The 17,754-nt window shown below is 39.2% G+C and overlaps 1 protein-coding gene across 1 annotated transcript in view; it reads left to right on the top strand.

Moving 5' to 3' along the window:
• Nucleotides 1-2,419: 2,419 nt before the first annotated feature.
• The window catches only part of AP1G1 (adaptor related protein complex 1 subunit gamma 1), a 76,429-nt gene continuing 61,094 nt past the window's right edge, over nt 2,420-17,754 (top strand). Inside the window, exon 1 of the mRNA XM_082369816.1 lies at nt 2,420-2,823. The gene's annotated coding sequence lies outside the window, so the exon portion shown is untranslated. The remainder of the gene's footprint in view (nt 2,824-17,754) is intronic.

The raw sequence follows: 17,754 nt of genomic DNA, 5'->3' as shown, positions 1-17,754 counted from the left end.
TCCCCAGCCATTATCTATTGCTACAAGTTTGTTGAATCCTTTCTGGCTGTTGCTGTTTTCAAAACAAAAATCTGGGACTTCCCTGGTGATGCAGTGGTTAAGAATCCACCTTCCAATGCAGGGGACACGGGTTCAAGCCCTGGTCCGGGAAGATCCCACATGCCGCGGAGCAACTAAGCCCGTGCGCCACAACTACTGAGCCTGTGCTCTAGAGACCACGAGCCACAACTACTGGGCCCGTGCGCCTGGAGCCCGTGCTCCGCAACAGGAGAAGCCGCCACAATGAGAGGCCCGCGAACCGCAACAAGGAGTGGCCCCCACTCGCTGCAACTAGGGAAAGCCCACACACAGCAACAAAGACCCAACACAGCCAAAAATAAATAAAATAAAATAAATTAAAACAAATAAAAACAAAAATCTCCTTTAGTATTTGGATCCATAAAACTACATTATCTTATAAGGACTTTTTTTCCCCCAAAATGTGAAAGTCTTTTTTTCCAAATAAAAATACAGTATGCTTATTGCAAAAAACAAAATGTAATAAAGAAAATAAAAGTCCTCTATAATCCCACCATCCAAAGATAATCATTTTTACATTTTAGTTTTATCCTTCAACATTTTTTCTATGTATATATACACTTTTTACAATCTCATTTTATAATACTATTTTTAAAATTTTTATTTTATTTACTTAGTGCTGCATTGGGTCTTTGTTGCTGCGTGCGGGCTTTCTCTAGTTGTGGCGAGCGGGAGCGACTCCTCATTGCGGTGCGCGGGCTTCTCATTGCGGTGGCTTCTCTTGTTGTGGAGCACGGCCTTTAGGTGCGTGGGCTTCAGTGGTTGTGGCTCCTGGGCTCTAGAGCACAGGCTCAGTAGTTGTGGTGCATGGGCTTAGTTGCTCGGCGGCATGTGGGATCTTCCCGGATCAGGGCTTGAACCCGTGTCCCCTGCATTGGCCGGTGGATTCTTAACCACTGCGCCACCAGGGAAGCCCTATAATACTATTTTGTAATATGTTTTAAAAAATCTGCCATACCCTGCTAATAAAGATAGAGGTATAGCTTCATTTTTATTGGCAGCATAGTATTCTACTTTATTGATGTGCTGTAATTTATTTATCTGAAATTTGAGGTTATGTTTGAGTAGATGGGCAGTAAGTTTTCCCAAACTTTAATAGCCAGCCACAGAAACCAAAGATCCCAGGATAATGATGATTATGCTATATATTGGGTCAATTGCTTTTAATTTTCAGTTGCATTACGAGAGGAGCTTGGTAATTATAAAGATAAATATAAGTAAAAAAAATAGACAACCCCAGTGGGGGAAGGGAGAGGGAGGGTCGTTTAGCAAGTTACAGCTTCTCTGATCCTCAGTCTCCTTATTTGTAAAACTAAGTTACTTATGCTTGTCAAGTCTGACTCAGGAGGTTGTCGCGAGGGTCAAATTAGATTACATATATGAAGATGCTTTTATAAACAATGTGATATCAATATTTAATAATGAAAAATGATAATTACTATTATTACGCCCTTGGCCTCCTTTCTTTACTGCCACTTGGCATGCCCCAGTAGTTCAAGAACGACATTGTACAGGCGGGCCTACTCAATTCAATTTTTGTAAACTGTTTTGAAATCCCCTGAATGAAACCAGCAAAGTAAAAAAGTACAACCTCCTGCCGATGACAGGTCCTAAACTCAAGATCTGTGGTTAGTTCAGTTCTCTTTGTCATCTAGCTAAGTGCTCTGCTTTATTCACTTTCAGGGATACTTTATTGCCATTTCATCTGAAGGAATGGAGGGTCACCTTTCCTTTAAACGGGCCAAGATATCTTGGCTCTCTTTACATAAACATGGAAAATATTCGTGTCAGGTGTTAGTGATTATTTATCAAGCCAGGACCTGTATGGTTGGACTGTTTTTGGCTCAAGTCATTAGTGCATGGAATCACAGTCAGAAAGCCCATTCTGGAATGGTTTTAGCTATCACTAGTCCAAATCCTCTCTTTTTACATTTGAGGAAATTGAAGCCCAGAGAGTTTAAATATCTTTTTCAATGCACAGGTTGAAAGGTGATACTGGGCTTGGAATCTATTCTTCTGTGTCATCCTCTCTTTTTATTTTTATAAAATACATTGCAAAGATGCCATAAAAACCTCAGAATCCAAGACCACTTGGAGCATGTTCCTGAAGTTAACCTAAAGAGAAAGCTAAGGTCTCAAACGTGATAGGTGAGAATTTGGGGCTCTGGTGGATTAGGACCGGCACAGCCTAGTTCAGTGTTCTCTGCCCCCACCTGCCTCGCCTCCCCACTTCCTTCGCTACCTTGCTAGCCCCACCCTCTTCAGGTGGCCCCGCCACTTCCTGGTAGCCCAGCCCACCCCCCCAAAGCGGAACCAATGTCCGTGGGCTCTGGGGTCGACCGGATCTTTCTCGCTCAGACTCTTCGCAGCGGTGACTCGGCAGCAGCGTCTCGCGTCATCAGTGACAGCCCCGTCCCTTGCTACGCTTTGCGTCGCTCTGCCAGAAGCAGTCACCTCCTCCTTGGCAAATAGTCCTCGGCGGGGTCCCAGTTCTTGGATAATAGGAGAGGGGAGGCACGAGAAGTTGCGGTCAGGAGACGCGGGATCGACAAGCAGAGGGAGATAGGGACCGAAGTTTCTGCGATAGTGTGCAAAGTTAGTTAAAAACTCCTTCCGACCTAAGGATCCCTCCGCCTGCAGTAGCGGTGGTGAGGCCGAGGGAGCCGCCATTTTGGATGTTCGGTTCCTGCTGCCACTGCTGCCGCCGCCCCCGGAGCTGCAGGTTTCATTCGAGGTTTCGGGCCGGTGAGTGTCACTCGCGGCGCTAAGAGCATATTGCCTTTTTTACCCCGCGCCTGCCGGGAGCGCTCGGCCAGAAGCTTCCTGTCAATCCCAGGTGTCCGGTCCCAGACCGTGGGGGGTGAAGAGAGGACAGAAGCTGGGCCAGGAGGGGCCCGGAGCTCAGGGGTTGTTACGACTTCTTGAGCGGCGACCCCAAGGCGTGGGACCGGGAGGGTCCGCGCGCGGCTGCGTTCCTTGCTGTGGCGTTGCCCGGCCGGTGCGGGCCTCCTTGGACCAATTGACTTTCTCAGGCTGCGCTCCTCCTTGTGGGGCTCATTCAGAGAGCCTGGGGTTTGCGGGGCGGGTCTCACCCCCGCGTGTCTTCTCTATGCCACGTATCAGCGTTCTTGTATCTTGTACCTGGGTCAGGTCTTTCGTGGATCTCTCTTCAGCACTTGCAAATGCTCAGTTAAACGTCGTCTGCGCCTGCATTGCCGTTCTCTTCAAACTGGACATTGGCCTCGCTTCTCTCTAGCCTTCCCACCAACTTCTTTCCCAATTTTCCGGGCTTTTTTTTTTTTTTTTTTCCTCCTCTATTTTCTTAAACTCACCTGCGAATACACTGCTTACCCTTCTCTCAAACTCCTGATCCTGCAGGCGTCGATAACTAATAATTATCCCGGTCTTGACCGCTTGACAGAGTCGGGACGTTGGTTGTGTTTCCTTGTTAGGTGTAGGAGGTTCGTCGAACCACTCGCTCAGAGTGTACTTCAACAGTAAATGTTTATAAAGCTCATTAAAGGGCTTTTGGGGGGAAGGTAGTAGGGAGAGGCTGTCAAATGTTTTCTCATTTGTGGTGGATTCCCTTCCTATGCTGAACACTTAGCTTTTGGGTACTTTTTGACACTTAGTATTTTTCTTGATGTTGTATATCCCTGCCCATGGAAATCTGCCTGTGAAAAATAATTTTTTTTTTTTTGAAAAGGAATCTTAATCTGACATTGGTAGAAAGGAAAGTAACTTTTTTGGGTACTGTAGGGATTAGTTAACAGAAGAGAGGAGTGAATGAAAATTTCTTAGTGATTTTAACTTTCATGTGGTTTGTACAGTAGTGTTCTTCGTTGACTAACTCTAAAGATACTTGGATTGACTTCGAGTATCGGATTTTTCTGGGGATAGTTGGATTTTAAATACTAACTTTTACTGTTCTCCATAGTGCTTGTCAGGCTGTATACCCCTTAACTTTTGTTTTAAAAATATAGACTCTCCAGGTACCCATAATTTCACCACTTTTATTCTACTCTTAACGCATGTTTTGCAGTATAACATGCTTGAATAAAAAGCATTTCACTGCAGTTCACTGATTATTTCTTACATTTCAAGTTAGGTGTGATTGAGTCACCTCTATTTCACCTCAGCCTGCGTTTTAACATCTGCAAAAGAGAAGTAACTTATTTGAGATTGTAGCCTAGTGACTGCTGAAACTTAAATTTATAACTTGAACTGGATCAAATCTTTTAATACTTCTAATCCATGTAAAAGTGCGTTGTTCTTATCAGGTTATTATCAGGTAGATAAATTCCTGTACTAGTCCTATGATGTCTTAGTAGAAGAGTGAATGTTTTCAATGTAAATAGTGTTCTTGTTATTTGTTTTAAGGAGACTTTTCAAAAATATATTTACTATTTGTGTATTTACTCTGAAGCTATGGAGTTTCTCTTTTGGTTTAAAGAACTGTCAAACAGAACATATATGGAATCCTCACTCATTTACTAAGTATCCCCTTGTAGTTGTTACTGAAATGTTCCATTTCTGAGATACACTTTTATATATATTTTTTATTTTATTTATTTTTTAAATAAATAAATTTATTTATTTATTTATTTATCTTTGGCTGCGTTGAGTCTTCTTTGCTGCGCACGGGCTTTCTCTAGTTGCAGTGAGCAGGGGCTACTCTTGGTTGCAGTGTGCGGGCTTTTCATTGGGGTGGCTTGTCTTTGTTAAGGAGCACGGGCTCTAGGTGTGCGGGCTTCAGTAGTTGTGCACACGGGCCCAGTAGTTGTGGCTCGCGGGCTCTAGAGCGCAGGCTCAGTAGTTGTGGCGCACGGGCTTAGTTGCTCCACGGCATGTGGGGTCTTCCCAGACCAGGGCTCGAACTGTGGCCCCTGCCTTGGCAGGCGGATTCTTAACCACTGCGCCACCAGGGAAGTCTCTGAGATACGCTTTTAAAACAAGGTATTGGAAGAGCTATCAGATACGTGTTATTTACTCAGTTCATTTCATGGTATTATGTACTGGTATTTAAATGTCATTCATTCTTAGGTAGTTTGCATTCAATTGGAGAAAGCGTCCTTTGCCTTGCAAATGATAAGTAAAGTGTTTATTTTAGTGCACATTAAAAAAAATTTTATTATTATTTTATTTATTTTTGGCTGCGTTGGGTCTTTGTTGCTGTGCGCGGGCTTTCTCTAGTTGCGGTGAGCAGGGGCTACTCTTCGTTGCGGTGCGTGGGCTTCTCATTGTGGTGGCTTCTCTTGTTGAAGAGCATGGGCTCCAGGTGCCCGGGCTTCAGGAGTTGTGGCCCGCGGGCTCTTGAGTGCAGGCTCAGTTGCTTAGTTGCTTAGTGCAGGCTTAGTTGCTAAGCGGCACGTGGGATCTTCCCGGACCAGGGCTCGAACCCGTGTACCCTGCACTGGCTGGCGGATCCTTAACCACTGTGCCACCAGGGAAGCCCCTATTTTAGTGCACCTTTGATTGATCAGCACATACTTGAATGTCTACTTTGTCTAAGGCGTTGTTGGGATTATACTTGAAATAAACATTGTTTAGGAAACCTCAGTTTATTTTCTTTTGGAGCAGTTGCTTGTTCTTTGATCTGTTTCACTGACAGCAGTTCTAGATTTGAAGATGAATTTTAGAGTGAAACTATAAAGTACAAAAATTGTCAGCAATGCCTTGGTGATATTTCATCTCACTATTTTAAAAGTAGTCTTGAAATCAGTCATGTACAAAAACAAAAACTCAGGTTTTTATGTGATTTGTAACAACTCTTTATGCGAATTGAAAAAGTTGAATGAGTATTTTCCAAAAGATTATTTTTTAATTAAAAAAATTGAATTGGGAAAATACATACCAAAACAGATTTTCAAAATGCTTAATCCCCTTATTTGCATTTGCCGAGGATTTAAAATTTTTGTGTATACAGCAGGATTTGATATCAAAACTTTAAAACTCTTATTTAGATTTAGCTTCAGAAAATCTAAAGCTATTGCCTTTCTTCAAGCTGCAGCAACTTGTTTATCTGTTTTAGGTGCTTGTCATTCAGTCTTCCTTTATGAATCGTTCTCAGTTGATTTTGGCGTTCTTTCATCCCGTTGTTACTTACATTCAGTTTCTTTCATGCAGGATGGTATTAAAGTAGCAAGCAGTTTTAAAATTAAGGGAACATATAGATTTATCTAAGCTCTTATGTTTCTTGGCTTATAGGTTTTGAAAATCATCTTTGTTAGAAAGTATTAGGATTTTTCCATTTGCTTTTTTTAAAAATTAATTTTTGGCCGCATTAGGTTTTCATTGCTGCATGTGGGCTTTCTTTAGTTGCGTCGAGTGGGGGCTACTCTTCGTTGCGGTGCGTGCGCTTCTCATTGTGGTGGCTTCTCTTGCTGCGGAGCATGGGCTCTAGGTGTGTGGGCTTCAGTAGTCGTGGCACCTGGGTTCAGTAGTTGTGGCTCGCGGGCTCTAGAGCGCAGGCTCAGTAGTTGTGGCGCACAGGTTTAGTTGCTCCGTGGCATGTGGGATCTTCCCGGACCAGGGCTCGAACCCCTGTCCCCTGCATTGGCAGGCGGATTCGTAACCACTGCGCCACCAGGGAAGCCCTTCATTTTCTTTTTGTATAGAAAATTTTGTATCAGTAAAAGCGTCATTTCTACCTTCAAAGTACATGTAAGGTTTTTCTTCACTGAAGGAGTAACATAAAACGCTTAATTTGCCATGAGTTCTGGTTACTGGAACAATCTCTTGTCAAAGTTTGAAGAGTCCAAAAGTGGAAGAAAAAAAAAAACCCACACTTGCCAAACTTGTTGAGTCAGTATTAACTAACACTTTTGTACAAAAAAGGGCAAGGGTTAGGATAATATGATTAAAACGAGAAATGCTTTTTTCACTAGGTACTTGGAAATTTTGCCTTTTTTGGGGGGGCCTTGTGTTGGCCTACTCAGACCATTGGAGAGAGACAATGAGTTATAAGTATTACCAGTGAAAAACAGTCTTAGAAGGAAAAAAAATTGTTTTTTCTCTTTTTAAAGATGGAGAAAACATATGTGACCTTTGTACTTTATTAATAATTAAAGACATCTTAAAGGCAAGTAGTTTTTACCCTCTTTTCTCTGTTGTTACAGCAGTCACAGTGTAACCTGATATGCAGTTGCTTTGCTCACTCCAGTTTGCATGTTGTAGCTGATTGTGTTGGGCTGAGCATCCTAGGCTTTGCAGCTTATCTGGCTTTGAGGTTAATGTTATGCATTCTTGGGAAGAGCAAATATGAGAAAGACATGAACTTAGATCTTTGGAACTGTAAAGTATTTGCACTCCCCTCCTTATAAGCCTTTGGGTTAAAATTAAGACTGTCATAGCATAGATGATGTACACTACTTGGTTATAAGATGTAACTTTTGTAAATGATTACACAGTTGAACAACTCAAATTAAAAGACGTTCCATCAGTGTTTTTACAGCTCAGTTTAGTAGCTACTTACTAAACCTCACTGTTGGGAAATTGTTCAGTTTCAAGCTGAAGAAAAGGAAGGGAAGTTAATTTTTTAAATTCCTTTTTGAAGTCTGCACGAAAGATTCCTTTCCCACTTTTTGAAATTTTTCAAAACATGATACTTTTAAAATATGGTGAAAATACTGGTTTGAAATGAATGGGGAAACTAACTGAAAAAATAGGTACACTGTATAGAGTTAATTGAATCTTTGTAAATATTAGGGTTTTTTGGGTATGATTACTGAAGGAAAACTGTCATAAGAAGAAGCAGTCTTGGGCCTTCCCTGGCGGTCCAGTGGTTAAGACTGCGTGCTTCCACTGCAGGGGGCGTGGGTTCGATCCCTGGTCAGGGAACTAAGATCCTGCATGCAGCTCTGTGTGGCCAAAAATTAAAAAAACAAACAACCAAACAAAAAAGAGTCTCTTTTTCAAAATTATTTATTTATTTATTTGGCTGCATCGGGTCTTAGTTGCGGCATCTTAAGTTGCAGCATCTTAAGTTGCGGCATGAGGCTCTCTGTTGCAGCACGTGGGATCCATCTCCCTGACCAGGGGTCGAACCCTGGCCCCTTGCATTGGGAGCATGGAGTCCCAGCCACTGGACCACGAGGGAAGTCCCTGAGCCTCTTTTTCTGATAGTACTCAATAAATGTATTTGATTTTTTAAAATGTGTATTTCTCTCTGTCAGTGAAGGCATGACCTCTGTATTTTCTTTAGGAACTTTACATGATGAAAGCTTAATAGATGGTGTTGATTATTTAAGAAAGTAGAATGAGGAAGTTGCTTACAATTTGACTTTACTAGCACTTGGTTGTATTATTCTGTTTACACACACTGAACTTTTTGCTGTTCCTTCAATACTCCATGTTCTTTCATTCATTGCACCTGTTCTGCTTATACCTGGAATGCTTTTCTTCCTCCCTTCCATCTGGTGAACCTATTCTTCCTTCCTCTCTACACCAGGCAAAGGAGTATAGTACTTTTTTTTTTTTTTAGTATTTGTTGAATTGTTTACTTTTCCTGAGCTTCAGAGGACAAGAACTATCTAATTGATGGCATCCCTAGTACATAGCACAGTGCCTGGCACTTAGTAGCTACTCTGCAGAATAGATGATGTGAATGAAAATAATACGGAAACGTGTTCAGGTCCTCAGATATATGGTAATTGGTCAAGCCAAAAGCAGTCAGGGTCCTGAGTGAGCTCTGGAAGTTTACTACAGGTCATTTACTTGTGACCGATAGAGTTGATGTCATTGAAGTTTATTTTCAGGTTTAGAACATATACAAAACCTTATCTCCGTGTCTTTGAAAATATTATTTAGATGTTTAATTCTAAAATTGATATTATCCTTTTCTCTTTGCAATTTGCTCAGACTCTTTCTTATGCAAAAGCTTCAAGTGACAGCAGAGAAATCTACTCTTCCTGCCGTCTTTTTTCTTTCTTTTGAATACCTATTATGTAATTCATTATGCTGAAGAAACTAATAGTAAGTTGAGAACTTCAGTCTTTTCCCCCAAAATGGAAATATGTTGATAGTTCAGTGATTTGTTACTGACTCTCCCTTTGTGTTTTGTTTTGTTTTTTAGCATCTTTATTGGAGTGTAATTGCTTTACAATGTTGTGTTACTTTCTGCTGTGTAACAGTGAATTTTTTTTAATATTTATTTGGTTGCACTGGGTCTTAGTTGTGGCATGCGGGCTCCTTAGTTGTGGCATGTGAACTCTTAGTTGTGGCATGCATGTGGGATCTAGTTCCCTGATCAGGGCTTGAACCCAGGCCCCCTGCATTGGGAGCATGTAGTCTTAACCACTGCGCCACCAGGGAAGTCCCTCTCCCCTTGTGTTTGAATAATCTACTTTAATAGTGCTGAGGATTTTAAAAAAGTCTTTAATCTATTTAATTTACAACATCATAGAGGTCCATTGTAATAAATGAAAAAAATCTAAAGACATACTTCGAAAAAAGCTGTTCATTTCCCTAATTCTTTTGTTATTACTCCCCAGCCATTTTACCAGGTTATGGGTATACTTCAACATTTCTCTCCATGCTTGGTCAAGTACTATATATACAACATAAATGTGCATATATAGGGATTCTTTGTTTTTACAAAAGGTAGAGGATACCTTTTTTTTTAATCATACTTTTTATGTTACTCTGTAGCAAGGTTTTCTTAGCACATCATGGTCAGTAAATATAATTCTATCTTGTTCTTTTAAGTATCCCTATTATGTCTCATAGTATGGATGTACTCTACATAATTTATTCAGTTATTTTCTTGTGGACATTTGGGCTGTTTCTAGATTTTGCCACTACGAACAGCGCTACAGTAAACATCCTTGTACATGTCACCTTATTTGCTGATACTATTATTTCTACAGGCTAGAATCTCCAAGGTGGGATTTCTGAGTTAAAGGAGTTATATTTTAAATGTTATTATTGCCAGGTTACTCTCTAAATAGGTTGTCATAATTTCCATCTCCACCAGCAGTGGGTTCTCCATAACATCACATCATTAGATGTAATTACTTAATTTAATTTTTGCTGCTCTGCTAGTTGGTAAATGGTTTCTCAGTTTCATCTTAATTTTAATTTCCTTGACTATTGCTGGAGCTAGTCTCTTTTGATATGATTTTTGGCCTTTTGGATTTCCTTTACTGAGAATTGTCTATGTCCTTGGTTCATTTTTCTTTCAAGTTGCTTTTCTCCTTATCTTGTAGGAACATCTTATGGTACATTAATTCTTTGTTGTATAACACATGCGTTTATTAATCTGGAGTTAATTTTTATATAATGTGAAGGGGTCTTATGTGGTTTTCCTTTGTATAAAGAGCCAACTATGTCTAGACTAAATAAACCATCTTTTCTTCAATGAATTAAATACCACCTTATCATATGTTAAGTTCCCATATATGTTTGCTCTATTTCTGGATGTTCTGTTTTACTCTTCCTGTACCATTATTTTACTGTTTTGAATATCATAACTTTTTATTTTATTTTATTTTTTAAACATCTTTATTGAAGTATAATTGCTTCACAATGGTGTGTTAGTTTCTGCTTTATAACATAGTGAATCAGCTACACATATACACACATTCCCATATCTCCTCCCTCCCGCATCTCCCTCCCTGCCACCCTCCCCATCCCACCCCCCCAGGCGGTCACAAAGCACCGAGCTGATCTCCCTGTGCTTGAATATCATAACTTTATAGAAACTTACACTCTGTTAAGAATAGCTCCTGTCACTGTAGTTTTCCATTTTCTTGACTGTTCTTAAACATTTATTCTTATATCTGTATGGGTTGAAAATAATTCTGTTGAGTTCAGAAAACCTCAAAAAAGCCCAGTGTTTTTTTATTTTTAATTAATTAATTTTTAAAAATTTATTTTATTTTTGGCTGTGTTAGGTCTTCATTGCTGTGCGTGGGCTTTCTTTAGTTGCAGCGCGTGGGGGCTACTCTGCGGTGCGCGGGCTTCTCATTGCGGTGGCTTCTCTTGTTGAGAGGCATGGGCTCTAGGTGCGCGGGCTTCAGTAGTTGTGGCACGTGGGCTCAGTAGTTGTGGCACGCGGGCTCTAGAGCACAGGCTCAGTAGTTGTGGCAGACGGGCTTAATTGCTTCGCAGCATGTGGGATCTTTCCGGACCAGGGCTGGATCCTGCGTCCTCTGCATTGGCAGATGGATTCTTAACCACTGCGCCACCAGGGAAGTCCAAGCCCAGTGTTTGGAATTGCACTGTATTCATATATTAATTTTGGGAGGCCTGACATTTTTTAATGAGGATAACTTTTCCTTATTATGATGTTTCCATTTATTGAGGTCTTATTTTAGTTTTAGGTTCTTCAGTAAAGGTTTCATAGATTTAATACCTGTCTTCATCTAGTTCATGTACCTTTCTTGCTAAATTTATTTCTAGATATTTTATAGTTTTCGGCACTGTTGTCAGTGGGACTCCCCCCCCCCCATTTCTAACTAATGTCAAATATAGGTTAAAAATGAATCTTTCATTTCTTATAAACCAGAGCCCCTCATCCCCACCCCCTTCTTGCTATCCCAAATTAACAGAACTTGGATTCATGAAGAATATGCTAGGGAAAATTTATCTTAGTATTAAATCATTTTCTCATAACTTTCTAATGTCACTCTGTAGAAAAATGCCCATAGATAACTGTGACTCTGTCCTTTTAGGATGAATACCATCTTATTATTTTGGAAGTTTGCAGTTTTGCTTTATTTATCCATTCTTGTGGTTTTTGTTAATTTGTTTGAATCTTCAAAGCAAGAATTCTCAAATTATGCATGGTCATTATATGAAAAATATCAAAATATACAGAAGTTAAAAATGTATCTATATTCTCACTAGGCACAGATATTTCCCTTAAAATTTGTCTTATCTTTGGAGCATATCTTTAAGAAAATTAAGATTTTATTTGGAGAATTTTGTGACAGTTTTTGATAATTGAGGACTCTAAGATATCTTTGCTAAAATCAGGGTTAGGAGAGTGAAAAATTGCTTTTTATTTTATTTGTGTCAAATTTGATGTTGATCATGTTCATCTATCATTGTTTATTCGGCCTTTTTTAAAAATGAATTTATTTATTTATTTATTTTTGGCTGCATTGGGTCTTTGTTGCTGCACGCGGGCTTTCCTCTAGTTGCGGTGAGCAGGGGCTACTCTTTGTAGTGCACGGACTTCTCATTGCGGGGACTTCTCGTTGCAGAGCATGGGCTCTAGGCACACGGGCTTCAGGAGTTGTGGCTCGCGGGTTCTACAGCGCAGGCTCAGTAGTCGTGGCACACGGGCTTAGTTGATCCACGGCATGTGAGATCTTCCCAGACTAGGGTTCGAACCCGTGTTTCCTGCATTGGCAGGCGGATTCTTAACCACTGCGTCACCAGGGAAGCCCTATTCGGCCTTTATTGCTTTTCATGAGAATTAATGTGATTGAATCGTTCAGTAGACATTTGCATTTACATACATCCATTTTTAAAATCTCAGTTTTGGTTATGGATAATTAAGCATAAAAGAAGATTCCTGGGCTTCCCTAGTGGTGCAGTGGTTGAGAATCCGCCTGCCAATGCAGGGGACACGGGTTCGAGCCCTGATCTGGGAAGATCCCACATGCCGCGGAGCAACTGGGCCCGTGAGCCACAACTACTGAGCCTGCGTGTCTGGAGCCTGTGCTCCGCAACAAGAGAGGCCGCGACAGTGAGAGGCCCGCGTACCGCGATGAAGAGTGGCCCCCACTTGCCGCAACTAGAGAAAGCCCTGCACAGAAACGAAGACCCAACACAGCCAAAAATAAATAAATTAAATTAAAAAAAAAAAAAAGATTCCTGTAACACTGTGGCATTTTAGGGAGAATTGAGCTTAAGATCTCTCAGAGAGATGCCAACTGGCTGCCTCGACAGGTTGTGGTGGTATCTTAATGTGGTTACTCGTTTCACAGCCTTAGCCTTGAAGATCCAGAAATTCTATTTTAGTATTTCACCTAGGAATGATTCATCCTGATGGAACTCACTGATGTATAAGTTAAAATAACAGTGTTGTAATTCATAAGGGGTTATGCTTTTCTACTGAATTACCTGTGTCTACTTTCAGGGCATTCTGTTCCTTGTATGGAGGTGTTTGGGAGGCAAGGTACTTAAGAAGGTGATTAATAATCAGAAAGCTGCATTGTGAAAGCTGCATTGTGAGCCTGAAACCAGAGCATATAAAGTTGGCTGGTCTTCAGTGTTTCATCATTCTAGGCCAGTGTGAAACTTAATGAAAGAACTATCCCTGTCCCACAATGGTGTTTGCCTCTCCAGAGACCAAAATACTTATCCCCAGATTTAATCTCTTTTATTCAAACAATGATGTACTAACACTGGTCTCTCCTTTTTGTTCACTCTGTAGAACATTCCCTTCTATGAACACATTTCTTCATACAGGAGAAATAGATGTGCACTGCCTTCCCCTCCCCGCCCACTTTCCCTAAAAGAAAGAAAACCATAAAAACACAGTGAGAAAACTCAGCTAAGTCATATTAATGACAGGTGGTGTCTCTAAGATATATTGGAAAGTAAAAGTCTGATTGAAGCATAATACTGTTGATTAATTTAGTTTAAGTTTCTTACTAGTAAGCATTCTTACTGTTTTGGTCAGAGTATTTTGCAAGTTTTAAATGCACTAAAGCAATTCAAATATACGTACAAGATAAAAATCTGAAATAAAGGTTCTGTGGGGAGCATAATTTGAAAGTTTAGGCCATATGGAGGGTATGAGAGAGAAAGCACAGTAACTTCTTTTGGAGGGTTTTGCCCAGTGTTAACTTAGGTCCCTTAAGTATTTTCAGCCATACTTACAAATCTGTGACTGGATTGTTACACAGTAATGAGTGGTAAAGTTAACTGAGATCTAATTTCTTATTGTTTAGCAAGAAAGACTTCAAGTATAGTGAGTGGATAGAAAAGGAGATAATTTTGATATTGAAAATCGCTTTTAATTTAGGATTTCTTTTCAGATTTAGAGCTCAAATCTAAGGTTTAAGTTTAGAGGAAGAAGGACCAAATAGCAAGCAGGAGCCCCAGCCTCTTGGTTATATGTTTTTTTTTTAATAAATAAATAAAAAATAAATAAATAAACAAGTACTTTTTTTTTTTTATGGCTGTGTTGGGTCTTCGTTGCTGCACGCAGGCTTTCTCTAGTTGCGGCGAGTGGGGGCTACTCTTCATTGCAGTGCGCGGACTTCTCATTGCCGGGGCTCTCTAATTGTGGAGCACAGGCTCTAGGTGCCCAGGCTTGAGTAGTTATGGCATGCAGGCTCAGTAGTTGTGGCTCAGGGGCTCTAGAGCGCAGGCTCAGTAGTTGTGGCGCACAGGCTTAGTTGCTCTGCTGCATGTGGGATCTTCCTGGACCAGGGCTCGAACCCATGTCCCCTGCATTGGCAGGCGGATTCTTGACCACTGTGCCACCAGGGAAGTCCTGGTTATGTGTTTTTGACTGTTGGCTGTCAGCTCAGAGCTTACAGCCCAGGAGTGAGGTCAGAAGTAGGAAGAAAGTTAACTGAGCAGGGTAGAATAGAGGACTGGGTTGAGTCCTTTCCCATAGCTGTTAGCAGCCAGTGCACTTTATTTTGTATGCTTTGGAAAGGACAAGTATATTTTCATTAGATAAGACTCTTCTAGCCTTTAGAATTCAATAAATACAGTATTTAGTGAGTTCCTACTCTTTTAGGCAAGAGGAATACAAGGATGAATAAAACAAATAAGGATCAGGCTTTAGGGAACTTATATTTGAGTGGGAAAAATAGGTATTTCAAAGGAAAAAAAGATTATGGCTTGGAGGTGGTATTGATGTATGAGGAAAATCTTTATCCCACAAAGGGATTTGTGGAGATTTTGGAAAATAACCATTTTCTCCATTTTGGGGATAAAATTTAAGAGAATTGGAACATATGCAGTCATTTTTTTTTTTTCTGGTCTCTTCTACTGTTTAAAATTTTTCTTTCCTATATGAAGCATTTATAATTTTGATTACTTTGGGTATGTAAAGTAATCTAATTTAGTTTAAGCTCCAAAACCTAATTTTGTTTAACCATTTTGGATAGAAATTTTTCCAAAATGAATTTCACACTTCTTTTTTTCTCTGTATTTTTCATCATTATTTATCAAATAACCATTAATTAAATAGAATATATTTATCCACAGTCCCTGTACCTTAACAAGTCAGACTTTTAATTTTTCTGTTTCCTTTCTATCCTTGTCCTAGTGTTTTACTTTTTATTATTAGTTTTATAAAAGATGACAAAGAGGGACATTTTATTTTGAAAAAGTGTACAAACATGTACATATAAAATATATAGACATTTAATCATTGGCTGAAACCATTGAAATACTAAATGTAGGTTGTTAGATGTAAAAGGAGAAGTTGACAGACACACAGTCATGGTAATAGACTTAAATATATCTTTCTCAGTCTTTGATGGGTCAGGTAGTTAAATTAATAAGAACAGACAGTATCTGAACTATATAATTTTTAGAAATTGGTTATTCGCTGGATACTTTTTATTTTCATGTAATTGTTACCTTTATTTTTTAAACAGCTTTATTGAGGTATAATAGACAAAAAATTGCACATATTTAATGTATAATTTGGTGAGTTAAGATATAGTTTTATATTCAGTTTTTTCTACCTTCTGCTTTAAATGTTAAATGTTGATCTTTTTGAACCATTCCTTGATGAACCAGGGTCTTATTATAAAAATGGATTATGGTACTGTTTGTAATTTGTTAATACCCTTAGGACTGTAGGGAGACTTGAAGACTTTTTGCTAGCACACTTAAGTATCATCAGACTACTATGCTCTGTGTGTGTGTGTGTGTGTGTGTGTGTGTGTGTGTGTGTAAGATAAATGCTTTAATTGTGGATATTTTTTAAAAAGCTGTAAATTAAGGTAATTATTGTAAAAGTCAAAGTCAGAGATTTACCAGTGATTTGATCTTTTCCTTTTTGATTAATCATTTAACTTTTTTTAATAGTATAGAAGTCAAGTAAGGGCACAAACTTTATTTTTTAAACTGTGGTAAGAATACAATAAGAGCTATCCTCTTGACAAATTTTCAGTTGCACAATATAATATTGTATAGGCACAGTGTTGTTATAGCAGATCTCTAGAATTTATTAGTCTTGCTACTATGCTTTTGAATGCTCGTTTCTGTTATATGTAAGTTTTATTTGTTTGTTTTGCTACCGTTTTTGTTTTTTCCCTTGCTGTTAGGTGACACTTTAACTACCATCAGTGTCCTTTTCCAAAACAGCTTCTTTCTCCTGGCCCCCACTCTCTTCAGTTTCTCTAGTTTTCTAATTCTATTCTGGAAAAGGCTGAATAAGAACCTGCAAATAGAGTAAAGTAGATATTCTGTGTAGATGTGTGTTGATGTGATGCTCTCTGTTGGCTGCACGAGATTATGAAAATGTGTTTTGGATTCTCAGCTATGTTCCATATAGCTGAGTCATTACTATATACATTATATTCTTACCAAATTTTTTTAAAAAGCATAGAGTATTGTTTTTTATGATAGATGTTTAAGCTGTTGTATTTTAAGGAATCTCGTGGTTTTTGAGTATTTTGAAAAGCGAGTAAACACTTTCAAAAAATAAGGAAATCCTCAACATTGTAATAAAAGTATGTTACGTAGTCTACAGCATTCATTACATAGATTAGATGTATTTGAATCTAATTTTTAGAAATGTTTCAGATGTAAAGCATATGGAAAATAATAATAAACCTTCACTTACCTACTACCTAGTCTAAGAAATAAAACATCACTAGTATAGCTGAAGTTTCCTGTGGATCACTGCCCCTGATCATATTCCCCTCCCTCCCAGATGTGCCACTGTGTTGGATTTGTTATCTTTCACATTCATGTTCTTTCTTATTCCATTACTGCATTTTTAAAATTGAAGTATAGTTGATTTACAGTGTTTCAGGTATACAGCAAAGTGATTCAGTTATACATGTACTCTTACTGCATTTTTGTAGTATCTCTAAAGAATAGGTACTTTCATGTGTTTTAAACCTTTGTAAGTATTGATACCGTGTATCTTTCTTCAACTTGTTTTTGCTCAAAATTATTTTATGCAAGAATAATTTGTTCATATAGCCAACATTATGGCCAACATTTGTTTAGTGATTACTGGGTGTCAGGCACTTTGCTAAGAATTTTACATGTATTCTAATTTAATTCTTATAACAATCCATTGAGGTAGGTACTTTACACCCCCCCTCCCCCATTTTGCAGATGAGGACACAACTCTGAGAGGTTAAGCTATTTACACAAGGACACACAGCTAATAAGTGGTGGAGCTTGGATTCAAACCTAGGTAATTTTACTCCAGGGTCATCATTTTAAACAATGATAGGGTCATTGGATAAGGATAAGGGTGCACAATCTCTTATCAGTTCTGAAATCCCCAAAATACTGAAAACCAGATGTTCTTCATAATTCTTTTGGTGTTAAAGTCTGATCTGACCAGATATGAGGCTGTTTGTAATATTTATTTCTCTCATTTGGTGTGAATATTCTTATGTGTTACTGCAGAAATATTGTTTGATAATGGAACTGCTGCTCCAGACACAGTGGGCAAATTATGATGTACAGTGTAGGTACTGTATTACTTTTCTAAAATTCAGGAAATTCTCAGTT

Source organism: Balaenoptera borealis (genome assembly GCF_965194805.1).
Source record: "Balaenoptera borealis genome assembly, chromosome: 19".
Lineage (NCBI taxonomy): Eukaryota > Metazoa > Chordata > Mammalia > Artiodactyla > Balaenopteridae > Balaenoptera > Balaenoptera borealis.
The sequence above is the reverse complement of the archived record's forward strand: the minus strand, read 5'-3'. Positions and strand labels throughout refer to the sequence as shown.